Source organism: Podarcis raffonei, chromosome 6 (genome assembly GCF_027172205.1).
Source record: "Podarcis raffonei isolate rPodRaf1 chromosome 6, rPodRaf1.pri, whole genome shotgun sequence".
In the NCBI taxonomy this organism is placed as follows: domain Eukaryota; kingdom Metazoa; phylum Chordata; class Lepidosauria; order Squamata; family Lacertidae; genus Podarcis; species Podarcis raffonei.
The window spans coordinates 24,764,463-24,778,902 of NC_070607.1; the positions used below are offsets into that span (position 1 = coordinate 24,764,463).

The 14,440-nt window shown below is 43.5% G+C and overlaps 1 protein-coding gene and 1 pseudogene across 5 annotated transcripts in view; one reads left to right on the forward strand and one right to left on the reverse strand.

Annotated features, from left to right (window-relative positions):
* Positions 1 to 431: 431 nt before the first annotated feature.
* On the reverse strand, positions 432 to 640 carry LOC128416768 (uncharacterized; annotated as a pseudogene).
* Positions 641 to 770: 130 nt separating this feature from the next.
* Positions 771 to 14,440, forward strand: part of TLCD4 (TLC domain containing 4) — a 29,709-nt gene continuing 16,039 nt past the window's right edge. The window contains exon 1 of one of the 5 annotated variants that reach the window (XM_053391696.1): positions 771 to 1,054. The gene's annotated coding sequence lies outside the window, so the exon portion shown is untranslated. Of the gene's footprint in view, positions 1,055 to 4,909; positions 4,931 to 6,199; positions 6,642 to 13,780; positions 13,881 to 14,440 lie in introns of those variants that run through there. The other 4 variants (XM_053391697.1, XM_053391698.1, XM_053391693.1 and 1 more) reach the window with 4 other exon arrangements.

Here is a 14,440-nt window from a genome sequence, read left to right on the forward strand (position 1 = left end):
AGTGTGGCACTCATCTTGCTTCCAGGCCGAGGGAGCCGGTGTTTGTCCACAGACAGCTTTCTGGGACATGTGGTTGGCATGACTAAACTGCTTCTGTTACAACAGGACACCGTGACGAGTGCCAGAGTGCACAGAAATGCCATTTAGCTTCCCGGGTCCTAGCCCCCAAAACAGGAGAAAACAAGCTTGATCCATCTTGCATGTGGCGGCCCTTTGAAGATGGCTGTCATAAAGAACAAAGAAATGGAGGAACAATTACTACAAAACTCCAACATGGGGGGGGGGAGGAAAACGTGTCAATTGCCAATCTAATCTGTATGTTTACGCCAACATTTTTTTTTAAAAACCCAACTTTTCATAACATACTTGTGAAAACAAAGTTAATGAATGAATCAATTTATTTCGGTCATTGACGAGAATGGAAAACAGTTAAAGAACTCACTCACCTGTTCCTAAACCAAAAAAGAAATTGCCCTCCGATATCAGGTCAATGCATGTCGTGGGTGGACCAAGCCTTATATCCAACTCCTGGTTCCAAAATCGGATTCACACTGTGTCCTTACAAAGAGAACATACTGTATTACATATTCAACTGATAAGAACAGATACTTTGATATTAGCCAGAAGGCTGAGAAGCAATTATAAATTGCTATTTGATGTGGCATTTTAATGTCTGTTTGTTTGCGGAGTTTTAAAAGTGGTATGGATTTCTTGCACCATGTCTGGGACGGTGAGAGTAAAGCACAGGATGTTATGATAGCCTGAAAGCAGGTTGGGTGTGGCAGTTGAACAAAATACAAACAAAACATGTAAGGGTTTGTTAAATCCTCAGATTATGGCTATGTGATTACATATTAGAGTGTGATGTAATTGCTAGGTTTCTGGGCCTGGCATGTTCTCTCTTGAGTAAAGCAACCTGACCTTATTTTTATTAGGAAGCAAGCAGAAGTGGCAGTGTTGCATTCTGAGAAGTACAGAATAACCACATTTTCACAGCAAGGCTTCTGGGAGATTTTGGATACTCTTCAGACTGGAAAATCAGCCCATTATTGAGGTGAGTAGTCAAAACTTGGGCTCTTGATGTTCAATTACATGGTTTTAAGCTGAAGTCTGCAAAAACCTGTGTATTTGGGGAGCACAATGTAAAGCTAGACCATAAAATGCTTGGGCAGAGATCGCTTTTGGTATCTACCATATCTGCAGGATTTTCTGACTTCTCTGAGCCTTTATGGAGAAACGTAATGCAAAAGAAAAGACAACGCAAATGTGTCATCAGTTACCTATCCCTGTTATTTGCAGACTGAAAACAACACAGTGAATACCAGTTGAATTCACTGGATTGATTTCCTTTCCAGACATGAGATGAGTATGTGGGCACTGGCAATTTCCACTGCCGTTTCTGCTGGAATTCTTTGACATCTCTTTATATCATTGGCTGCCTTGATATTTATCCACTTCACTATCTGCTGGGGTGTGTGTCTGAGCAACCGCCCATTATTGCATGCTCTTGTACAAAGCTGTTTATAAATGTATCGGTTGTGGAATTACCCAGGAGGGTGGGAATGAGGAAAAGGTTGAGATTTCTTTTCAGTTTAGTGCCTTATTGTGTCTCTTCCCTGCTTTTTTTGTTTGTTTGTTTTAAACCATTGCAAATATATCTCGATTTCCCTTTTAATCTAACCTATTTGTATGTGATGCCACTTGAATATGCATAGGGTGCTGAGGCTTATAAAAAATGCACAAAGGCTTCACTCATCAATCCCCTTCCTGACCATAGCCTTCAAGAATAATTTATTTATCTAGGCTAGTCTATACCAAAAATGGTCACAGCATGCTTTACAAAAGAGGAAGCAGCAAACTAGCCACCCTGCTTCCAGTAAAAATGCAAACAATTCTAGCATATTATCAGCATTAATATACATATAATACTATATGTGTATGATACACCCCGGGTTCCCCAAAGTAACCAGCAAACATAAAGATACAACAGTGCTTACAAATATACAAAAATACTTATTTATACTTTTGTATGTTTTAAGTTTTTAATTTTTCTTGACTTTATTGCTCCAACTTTTTGTAAACCGTGATGTACATCATGGTGTATAAATTTTATTTTATACACACACACACACAGTGGAATCTCGGTTTTCGAGCATCTCAGAAACTGAACAATTCGGAAGCCAAATGCTGAAAACCTGGAATTGCTTCTGTTTTCAAATGCGCCTCGGAAGTTGAGCGGCTTCCGAGGTGTGTTTCTCAATTTTCCCCATAGAACTTGCTGACAGCCCATTGCGCCTCGGTTGTCGGAAGTTAAACAGTCTTTCAGAATGGATTGCATTCGACAACCGAGGTTCCACTAAATATAATATATATGGGACGCGGGTGGCGCTGTGGGTAAAACCTCAGCTCCTAGGACTTGCCGATCGCATGGTCGGCGGTTCGAATCCCCGCGGCGGGGTGCGCTCCCGTTGCTCGGTCCCAGCGCCTGCCAACCTAGCAGTTCGAAAGCACCCCCGGGTGCAAGTAGATAAATAGGGACCGCTTACTAGTGGGAAGGTAAATGGCGTTCCGTGTGCGGCTCTGCCTCGCCAGGGTAGCTTCGTCACGCTGGCCACGTGACCCAGAAGTGTCTGCGGACAGCGCTGGCTCCCGGCCTATAGAGTGAGATGAGCGCACAACCCTAGAGTCTGTCAAGACTGGCCCGTACGGGCAGGGGTACCTTAACCTTTACCTTTACAGACCATGAGCTGTGTTATTGATAAGAATTATATGATGATGTAAGCAGGTTAATTTGATAAAATGTTTTCTTTATTGGTATGTTTGGTGTTTTCTGTGTTTACCAACACAAGTATTTTCTAATTGATGTAATTCCAAACTTCATGAATCTGTAGAGTGCCAGAATACAAATGGTTGGTATATTGAGTCCAGATCAATAAAACTTTGGTTTGCATTGTTTTCCTTCTACCATTTATTTATTTATTTATTTATTTATTCAGACAAACTCTTCAAGGTAGATGATAAGATATATTAAATATAAAATCATATAAAAGTTACATTAAAAAAAACCCAAAATACCTCTGAAGAACTAATCAGTAGAAACATTGCTACATTAATCAGAAACATAAAAATTAGATATTAAGGGCAACTCAAAAGCTCTCCAGAAGATGGCCATCTTAGCATGGTGTCCAGAAACCTGGGAGGGAGTTGAACTCTCCTTAAGGCTACGGGATGTAGGCTTGAATAAACATAGTTTCAGTGAAGTTTCGCCAAAGTTTCTTGTGCAAGGTTACCCTTTCCATTTAATAATTTTATACAGTTTTCATTACCGAGAAAGTAATGCTGTCAGTATAGGTTATCTGTTTTTTTAAAAAATTATTTGCTTTGTGATGTGTGTCTCTGTGTGTGCATGTACCTAGAAATAAATTAAAATTCATTCACTATAGTGACACATTTCGAGTCTGAGAATATTCAAGGCAGGCAGGTGCCCCTGTCTGAATCAAAAGGCTGCATTATTTCTAAAAGAGGATGGGGAGACAGCAGTTCTGCATGGAGCGAAAAGTCACTCCAGTTCAGCAAAGGTAACTCATAGTTAACAGTACAGTATTCAGCTATGATTGTGCAAAGTAGTGTATCTGCCGGGGGCAGGGCAGGGCTGGAAGCAGCAAATCTAGATCAGGCCATGTTTTCATTTGGAATTAAGTTATTTGAGTGTATAAACATTTAAAACTTGCCCTGCTAATTCCAACACAGTTCATTTTCCATATGTTACAGGAATGGACATACACCTATATATGTAGATAGATAGATAGGAATGGACATACACCTATATATGTAGACAGACAGACAGACAGACAGACATAGATGTATAAACAGGTATTATGCTCCATTTATTTTCATGCAGACATGTTGCATTTATTTTGAATTAAAATTACTTTTAAAAACCAAAAAAAGACCTAAACTGCAAGATCTCAGATCTTCGTTACTATTGTTTGTATTTGGGCAATAATATAGACAAATAAAAGGTAAAGGGATCCCTGACTGTTAGGTCCAGTCGCAGACGACTCTGGGGTTGCGGCGCTCATCTCGCTTTACTGGCCGAGGGAGCCAGCATACAGTTTCTGGGTCGTGGGTGGCCAGCATGAGTAAGCCGCTTCTGGCGAACCAGAGCAGCGCACGGAAATGCCGTTTACCTTCCCACCAGAGCGGTACCACCTATTTATCTACTTGCACTTTGACGTTGTCATAAGAGAATCAGGGTCAGAGAGGGGAATAAAGGAAAAATGATCCTAATGATATAATCCTACCCCAAAGTCCCACAACAATAATAAACTGTGCCTTAAAGAATGCATTGTTGGGAATATGCCACCTTACTGTGTCTTTTCACGTATCATTGAATGTAATATAATGTGTGCCTTTTAATTCATCATCTTAACGTAACGTGCCTGTTGCCATTCCTGTGTACCTCTTTCTCCATGAAGCTATCCTTTTAAAATGTATTCGTGGATGTATCTTTAATGAAATGCCGTACTATGCTGTACTTTTCTGAATGTATCCAAAATGTAGTTTTTAAAGAATGTAACAATCTAAATATTTCAAAATGTATATACTTGACTCAATATTGTATCCAAAAGGCTGCCAAAAATCTCTTTCTCTGAGCATCATCACTTTTCCTTTTGTTTTGTTGTCTTTTGCGTAGCAAATATGTGGCTTGGGATTGGGATTCAATTCATAATTTTGTCTTGCACGTAGTTTCTTGGGAAGTTATTTGTGACAAGGCAGGTCTCCTTGGCAGCCATTTTGTGACTAGGCAACCCCCCCCCCAACAGTCATTTATTGGTGGTGCCTATGACAGTTTCTCAGATTTCTAAATGTGCCCCTGATTCCGGAGCCAATTAATTTTGACCATATATTTGTATGAGATGTACTGCAGGTAAGACTTCCAACCTACCAGTTGGCAACCAGTTCTTTTGGCCAAATCCACACCATATATTAAAACCACTCTTATTCATGGCTCCCCTCCTCACTAAAGCATCCTGGGAAATGTAGCTTCAGGGTCTCCGAACAACTTAGTTCCCTTAACAATCTATAATTCCCAGGATTCTTGGTGATGGTAGGGAAGCCATGACTCTTAAAAATGGAATAAGTGTGCTTTAAATGTGTGGTGTGGAAGTGACTTTAGTTTAGGTATGGGAACTTGTGGCCTTCCAGATGTTGTTTGACTACAACTATCACCATCCCCATCCATTTTACCGAATGTATTGTTTCAGCAGCGATATCATAAAAGCCAATTTTTGTAAAGATGCGAATTTAAGCCACACTTTAACTTTTCACGGTCGGAATTTGGAAAAAAAGTGAGGCTTATATTCTGGCTAATAAGGTATATAACCTTTAGATGACATCTGAAGGCAGCTCTGTATGGGGAAGCCTTTTAATGTGTAATGTTTTATTATATGTTGGAAGCCGCCCAGAGTGGCTGAGTCAAACCAGTTAGATGGGCAGGGTACAAACATTAATTTTTAATTATTATTATTTATTATTTATTATTTATTATTTATTATTATTATTATTATTATTATTATTATTATTATTATTATTATTTCTATCAGACTAGGACTGGTGAGGCTGAGAGTTCTCAGCCTAAACTACCTCACCAGATTGTTGTGAAGATAAAATGGCAGGTGGTTGAAGGTAATACCATATACTTCAGGGGTGGGCGATGTGATGCCCTTCTGCCAGTGCTGGAATACAACTCCCATCAGCTCCAGATGGTCAGGATGATGGGAGTTGTAGTCCAGCAAAATCTGAAGGGTACCACATTAGCCACCCCTGATGCACACAGCCTTGTGGAGGAAATATGGGAATCTAAAATGTGGTGACAAATTGGCTTTGCCAAATGGGCATAAAACCCCGCCTATGAATCCCAGCTGAATCTCAAACAACAGGGGCGATAAGGTTTTTTGTAAGGGTGGGAAACAAGCAGTGAAATTTGGGGTTGGGGCACACGCATCCTCGACAGTATGGGGAGAGGGAAGCAAGTTTGTCACCTTCCTCATAATACCTGTGAGAAATCTCCAGGCCCTCCGGGTCAATCCATAAAATGAAATATTTGGGCGGCGGCGGGGTGTGTGTGTGGGTTTTTCTGAGTCCGTCTCCAGCTCCCGCCTCCTGCCCCGTCTCCAAAGGAGGGGCGCTTCCCGCATCAACAACCCTCAAGCAAGTGCCCTTCGGTGAAAGGCAGGTGGCCGCCTCTGCCGCCTGCGTGCTTGCCTTTTGGAGCCGGCCGGCCGGCGAGGCGGACTTGCTTCTTGCTTCTCGCCGCGGGCGCTCGGCGGGCGGCCAGGAGGCGGCGGTGAGAGCGGCTGGCTGGCTGGCTGGCCGGCTTCCCCCTTCCCGCCCTGCGGCAACTGGGAACGTCGAGGCGGCGGTTCGGCGGCCCCTTTAAGGCTGAGGCCGGCGTAACGCGATCCCGCAGTGGGCGCCTGTCGCGGCTGCCGCAGTAGCAGCAGCAGCAGCAGCGGAGGAGGAGGCCGTTTCCTCCGGAGAAGCCGCGCCGCGTGGGCGTGTGAGGGGCTTTTCCCCCGCCGCAGGGACCCGCCAGGAGGGATGGCAGGGCCGCCCGGCCGGCCGCGGTGAGACTTCAGGTGAGCAGCGGGGGAGGGGGAATGCTTCTCCCATCTACAAACGGGAGAAGACGTGTCTGGGCACCGGGTCGTGTGTCGGGCGCGTAGGCCCCTCGCGCGGCGTGTCCGGGGATGCCGCCTTTCTCTCGGCGCGGCTGCAGACACTGGTGCGCGGCGCGCGCTTCTGGGCGAGTGCTGTAGGGCTTGTTAAAGGCAGAGGGGAGCTTTCGGGGCGCAGGTGAGGATGCGCGCCAGTCGCGCAGCGCCGCCGGAGAGGGAGGTGAAATGCCGTAGCAACCTTTCCTTTCCGCGCACGACACACATACACACCGCCCCGCTCCCCAATGCGTTGCGTGGCTAAGGGAAGGAGGAGAACCTGCAATTGCTGGATCGGGGGCGCGCGGGTGAAAAGGTGAGGGAGTCTTGGGGTGGGTGGGGGAGCGGGGAGTCTGCAAGGAGATCCTCCTTCTTCAGGCCCCCCTTTTCCTATTCCCAGCACCATGCCTGACTTTGCCCCCCCCCTCTTCTGGGAACTGAAAATGGGGCGCTGCTGGAGAAGAAATGAGAAAAGGGCAGGACCAGGAATCTGGCTGAATTAATAAGCACAAAGATAACTGACGCATAGGAGCCAGCGCTTAGGGGACAAGGTCCCTTCTGCAGCCCCAATAAAATATTTGAGGGGGCTGCCCCCCTCAAAAAAGGTGATGGGCATTGCCATTCAAATGGTGTGTACGTGTGCCGTGTCATGCCATCAGTTGTGTGTGGTGGGGCCTACTTGCCACTCCCCCATATTTTATTAAAGTTGGCACCCCTGTAAACAAGGAGGGCCCAGGTACCAGCCACAAATTGAGTGTTAACTGTAGCTTAGGCTGTGCTGCTGTTTCCCTGCTGTGAAAGTAGCCTGTCCACTTTCAAACAATGCACCAAAGATTCGGCCCAGACTTCTTATACTTTTGGACTTCAATGCTTTTAAGTACCGCACAGATTTATTTACATCAGGGGGACACCGCTTCCTGGGCACTCCAAGTAGTAGCGGATAATGTTGATTACTTGGATCCATTCCAGACACATTTCTGACCTGATACGGGGACAGAAACAGCCTCGTCACACTGGTGGATGATGCTAGGAACGGACCAGGTTTTCGCGCAATGCTGTTAGTTCTCCTGGATCGCTCAATAGCCTTGGATTCCATTGACTATGGTTTCCTTCTGGAATTGGGAGCCATTTCTAGAAGGGGAAGCCCAGAAAGTAGGGCTGAGAGACACCTGCTCCACCCTGTGGCCTTTTGGCTGCTTCAGGATTCCATCTTATTTCCTGTGCTTTTCAGCGTCCAATAAAGCCATTGACAGAACTGATCCAGAGATTTGAACTTGTTTATATCATGCCTTTTCTCTGAAGAGCTCCTGGTTCTCATCACTCACATTTTGTACTTGCAGTGTAAAGTAGCTTAGGGTTGAGAGTTGATGGGTGGCCTGAGGTCATTCAGCCTGCTCCTCACTTAATGGGGATTTGAACCTCAGCCCTCACTACTCTTCATCCAGCACTAAGACTACTACACTACACGCTAAAAATGAGAGAAGGCACATTCTCCCACTTCCTGCTGGTGTTGCTCAAACTACTGTTTACTGCTTCCCAAGTTTGTGCCAAAGGCTGCTGTGTCATCACCTGCTTGTCCCAGAGAAGCTGCGGAAGTCTTGAACAGTGTCTGGAGGTAGCATGAGATGGCTGAGGGCAAACAAGCTGGCATTTAGATCAGATAAGACAGGTGTAATGTGGGTGGAGAAATGTGATCTGGGTGAAGGTGTGTGTCACTGGTGTTGTATTGGGTTGCACTTCTTTTGAAGGGCCAGGTGCATACCTTGAGAGTGTGACAAGAGGTGTGAAGGCCATGTGATAAGAGCCTGCAACACCAATCCTGCACCAGCTGCACTGGCTCCTAATGCACTTCCAAGCTCAATTTCAAATGCTAGATGTTACCTTTTTAAAAGCCTAAACAGCTTGGGGTCAGGTTATTTAAGGGACTATCTGCAGCAGCCTTTAAGATTGGCTGTGGAGGCCCTGCTCTTGGATTTACCCGTAAGATTTGTCAGGTTGTCAAGCCTTGTGGCTCCACAGGAACTGTTTCTGTTTCCCTCATTACCTGCTTTTAAGTACAGTGGTACCTCGGGTTACTGACGCTTCAGGTTACAGACTCAGCTAACCCAGAAATATTACCCCGGGTTAAGAACTTTCCTTCAGGATGAGAACAGAAATCACAAGGCAGCGGCAGCGGGAGGCCCCATTAGCTAAAGTGGTACCTCAGGTTAAGAACAGTTTCAGGTTAAGAACAGACCTCCAGAACGAATTAAGTTCTTAACCCGAGGTACCACTATACCCTTTAATAATATGGTTGTTTACACCAATTTTTTACTGATTCATAATGCCCTTGTAATTTTAATCTTTGCTGTCATTTTATTTCTGGTGTTTATGTGGTTATTACTATGCATTTTATTTTTGAATCTGTTTTAAGAGTGTTATTTCGAACTGCCTCGAGAGAATGCCATAGTTCTCAAAGGTAGTATTTAAATCCTTATCTATTATGTGGTATAATTTAGTGGAGCTGTAGAATACTTAGTGTCTGGTCAGTCAAGCCACACTAGTACCATTGTAGCCTATTTACTTTTCTGTGTCAAGCCTGTTACTGAAGTGCTGCCTTCAAGTTTCAGTTTTCCAAGTGAGAAAATTCTTTCTATCACTGCTGCCATAACTGAGTATTGCCTTGCTGCTTTCTATATACTAATTCCACATGGGTCTTTTGATGCTAATCTCTTACTAGTTTTGTATTTGTTTGAATCAATGCGCGTGGGGGGGGGGAAACCCTTCTATTTCTGTTTCTTTGTTAATATCGTTCTCCTTTGCTCTTCATATGTAAAAGTCCAGTACAGCTATCTATGTCTATATATGGTTACTTAGGAATAATTCCTACTGGGGCTTACTCTCAAGTAAGTGTGCGCATAGGCTGCTTTAAGGTTTAAAATATATGTGAATTTCTTCAGGAATTACCGTATATTACTTCTAATTCACAGTGTATATGGAGTTCCCCATAATTAAGGCATCTTTGGGAACTTGACATGCTGGCAATAAGCAGGTGCTAGGCAATAATGTAAACAAAATGAATGCAGTGATTATAAGGCAAAATGTCTTTTGAATATGGACAGTTTTGGATTGGAGCTGTTGGGATGAATGCCTTTATTTAATTCCTTTGCATGAGGCATAATTATGTTTGGAGAGGAGATGATGGTGCAAAGAAATGATATTTGGGTAGTTTCCTATTTTCTTTGAAACCTGTTTGGTAGGGTACTTCCATTTGACTGGGCAGCGTGTCATGTAATTTTTTCTTGTCCTTTGAACTTTTCGCTCTTGTAATTTTATCCACAGGATATTGCTTCTCTTGGTGCCATTATCAGTCTGTATTGATGTCTTTGGTTTGGTCATGGCTTATTTGATTGCCTTTTTCTTAAAAGCTGTGGTATCTTGGAGGGCCTTAGCAGTTTTGGACCAGCCAGTTGTGTTCTAAGGGAGATTTGGAATTCAAGTTCTAAGGTCCATGAGTAAGACTTGTTAATTTTGTTTTATTTCAACAAATTTCTATATTGCAGTAGCTAGGCAGTATTTCAGGGCGATTTACACAAAAAATAGTAGAAAGCAGCCCCCCCCTTATTAAAGGGCAACACTGATTGACTGCACCAGAAATTGAAGCTGTATCTCTTCTTGGTGAAGAGATACAGCTTCAATTGCCATTAAAAAGTGTATAGTAGCATTTTGAATGGGAGGGGAGTTCCATCACTGGGGTGCCACCACAGGGAAGGAGTCATGATATATCAACTATGATGGGCCCCCGGAAGTATCGTTCCTATAGATCTCTGGGCCCAGGCTGGTTGATGCTTGGAGAGGTGTTCCTTCAAGTATTTTGTTCAGGGTTTTGATATGTCAACAGCAACACCTTGAGTTGGGCATAGCAGCAGTAGCAACCAGTACTACTCTCATAAAACTACTGTTGTATGGTTACAATAAGCCACCCCACTTGGCTCTTGGGCTGCCACATTCTGTACTAGTTGTAGCTTCTGAACAGTCTTCAAGAGTAGCCCCATGTAGATCACAGGATAATAAACGAAACTGGAGATGATCAGAGAGTAGGTTACTTTGGTGAAGTTGTGTCAGTTGAGAAATGGCCACAGCTGGTGAACCAGGAGTAGCTGGGCAGGAAATAACTTAATGCCACTCATGCTTTCTCTGCATCAAGTGGCAATCCTGTTTCTAGGAGTATCCCCAGACTATGAACCTGCTCTTTCACAGGTAGTGCAGTCCTGTCTAAAACAGGTTGTTTACCACCTACTCATAGCATAGTTCTGCCTTACCAGGATTCATTCTCAGTTTATGTATACACTTAACAGTTTATGTATATATAATCTATGCAAGGACCTTGGGATGGAAACACCTGATTATTGATTATCATTGAATTAGGGTCGGTATAGAAGATGTGTGTATGAGAGATGTTGTATCTATTACTACGAAAAGCAGTGGCAAAACTTGAAACGGTATTTTGAAATGGCTGAGTTTGACAATTTCCTATTATCTTTGTGTTTTGTTGCCCCAGAGGAAGTGCATGTTGAGAGGTCCAGAAGTCATTTATAGGAGAATGGCCATGGACTATTTCAGTACATAAGTCAGGAGTGACAACCTTTACCCACCTAATACTGAATGACAATTATGACGCCTTGCCAGTTGGTGAAAATGTACTGTCCAGAATCAGATTTATATCTCTGTATTGAGCTGTTTCAGTCTTAGAAGATACGTGTTGTGGTTCCTTGTTGCCAAGACCCGTTTCTTGAGTTACATTATGGTGTTGAAATGCATGCGCACATGTTCAGCTAGATGGCTGTTTTGTAAAAACTTATTAGCAAGGCTTGGCCAATTGTTAGCTGTTCGGGTTGCATGAAAGTAGCTCAAAATAATTGTACGATGATATGGAGTTGGAATATTAGGTATAGGTTTAACATTGCCTTTGATTTTTGTGTAACTTTTACAGCCTAATCCTACTCATATTTATTTGGAAGTAAATTTGTCCACCGCTACTAGACTCTTTTTGAAACTTAAGTGCAATCCTATACATATCTACTCAGAAGTAAGCCTCAGTAAATTCAATAGGACATGCACTCAGGTAAGTATATATAGGACTGCATCCTAATTATGCATAGGGTTACAGTGTAACAGTTCATTCATAAGCACTCTGGAACAAAAATATGGCTGCTTTTGGTAGATACCGTATTTTTCGCCTCATAGGACGCACCACCCCATAGGACGCACCTAGTTTTTTGGGGGGAAATAAAGAAAAAAATTTTTATTTCCCCCCCCCAGGCATGGGGCTGGCGCGGGGGAAACCTGAGCTTCCCCTGACCCCAGCCCCCAGAACAGCCTGCTATCCGCAAGCCTAGGGAGCCACGCCGGTCTCCCCAGGCTTGCGGAGAGCTGCGCGAAGCCCAGGCGCGCTCTTCAGCGCGTCCCAGGCTTCGGAATGCAGGCAGCTCTGCGCAACCTTCGGGAGCCCAGCGAGGCTTCGCACCGGGCTCCGGAGGGTTGCGCGGAGCTGCGCCAAGCCCGGGAGTGCAGGCAGCCCTGCGCAACTTTTGGGAACCTGGCGCGGCTTTGTGCCGGGCTCCCTAGGGTTGCGCAGGCTTCAGTGAAAGCCTGTATTCGCCCCATAGGACACACACACATTTCCCCTTCATTTTTGGAGGGGAAAAAGTGCGTCCTATAGGGCGAAAAATACGGTACTTAAAAATCTGTGCTTACTAGAGGTTCTAAGTGTTAATAATATTTAAAGGTATTACTGTAGTCTATAGTTTAAAAATGGTACATGTCTAATATTATTGGTGTAGTGTTGCTCAATAGGATTGGAAATAAGCATTTGTTCAAAGAAACAGAACTGGTTCACAGTAAAGGTGCACAGGGCACTAACAAAATAAACTGCCTGTATAACATCATTTTGCATTTGGGAGAAACAATTCAGAAGTGAAAAAATGTACAGAAGGCTGCTTCTGTACATATATTTCAGCTTCTGGTTTTATGGATCAACAGGAAGCCATTAGCTTAGGGAGAATATTGGTGACATTAAGAATTTTGCTACTGATTATAGTTGGATAGACCATGACTTTATAATTACTAAATCAGCCCTTAGTTTAAAAAGCAGTCTGGATCCACTCAGTGACAATTCATGCTAGATCTATTAATTATTTTCAGTTCAGTCTTGTCATCAGGTTAGCATGGGGAATTGGCAAAATGGTAAAAACAGAGATAGCTAAAAAGTGGTGCTCTTAGCACAGAATTGATAAGCATACGTCCCATATAAGGATATGTGCTCCAAACTTTGTTTTATGGTTTTGAATCATATACTTTGAACACAAGCTAAACACAATCATGTGTGTTCCAGATTTTGTTTGCTTTGCCTAGCAGATTAAATCAGTGCACCTTGAAAAAACATTATCTCATTTGTCAACACTCTTTGGAAATTGTTTCTTAATAAGGTCTGTAAATTGCCTCCCAAAGAACCTCATTTGATTTCCTGCTGAAATTAGAAATTGTCTACAGGGTTGTGATCTAGTCTCTTGGGGTTATGGCTAATTAATACAACACTGTTTTGCTAGGCTGCACAAACCATGTCTGTTAAACATATTTAATGTAAAGCATAGATACTCTTCCAAGTTATAGACTCTGTTTTTTATAGGTCTAAGGCTGGTTCTTATGAAGTGCTTTTAATCTGCACCAGGGATTTTCAAAGTGTTATAGGGAACCTTGGGCTTTTCTGGAGGTTTATTAAGCTTCACCAATAAGATCAGTACTGGAGGTTTCTTCACATCACTATTGATCTTACCCTGTAATTTACAACCACTTGAGAGTTTTGGGTGTATCCTAGGATGCACTTTCGGTTCATGCAGGACAACATGTAGCTTTATGAAATGTAGTTAACACTCTGTACCTGTAGAACAAATAGGCTTAGAAACTCGGATACAGTATACAAGTTAGACACCAAATGGCACCTTAAACCTAGGTTACGGTCGCCACAACGGAATGTCTACTCACCAGGGAGTTGGACTCGCTGACCCTTGGGGTCCCTTCCAACACTACAGTTCTATGATCTCAACAACATCGCTTGCTCTTACAGCAGTTCACTTGTCCTAGCATGCAAGGAGGAGGAAAAACACACAGTGGAAATTGAAAATGGTATTAACAATGGACTAAGGCAGAGGTTTTTTAAACCATGGTCGCCAACCTGGTGTCCAGTAATCGCCACGTGGTCACAATTGGACCTGCGCCAGTAGTAAAACGTGCCTGGCACTTGGGGAATTTCGAACACTGAGTTGAACAATGTGTCTCACTTCTCTTTGTTTTACTCAGTGTGCCTTGTTTCATATTCTGCAAGGAAAAATGAGTTACTAGTGTGAGGCGGTCACCAACGGCATTTGGGGAACTCCAATTGTATTTTCCTTGTCAAAACTACATGGGGACAGAGTGATGTGGCTGTAGGCTGTAGGTCTTGGTTTGTGAGCTCTGCTTCTCTCCTAGTTTATGTTCCTGGGAAAGTCTTGTGATTGGCTACTTAGCTAGTATTTTGTCTTCTGTGGCTTTGGGGTTTGTTGGCTTGAATCATTGATGGCCAAACTTGGCCCTCCAGCTGTTTTGGGACTACAGTTCCCATCATCCCTAACCATTGGTCCTGTTAGCTAGGAATGATGGAAGTTGTAGTCCCCAAACAGCAAGTTTGGCCATCACTACCTTGAATT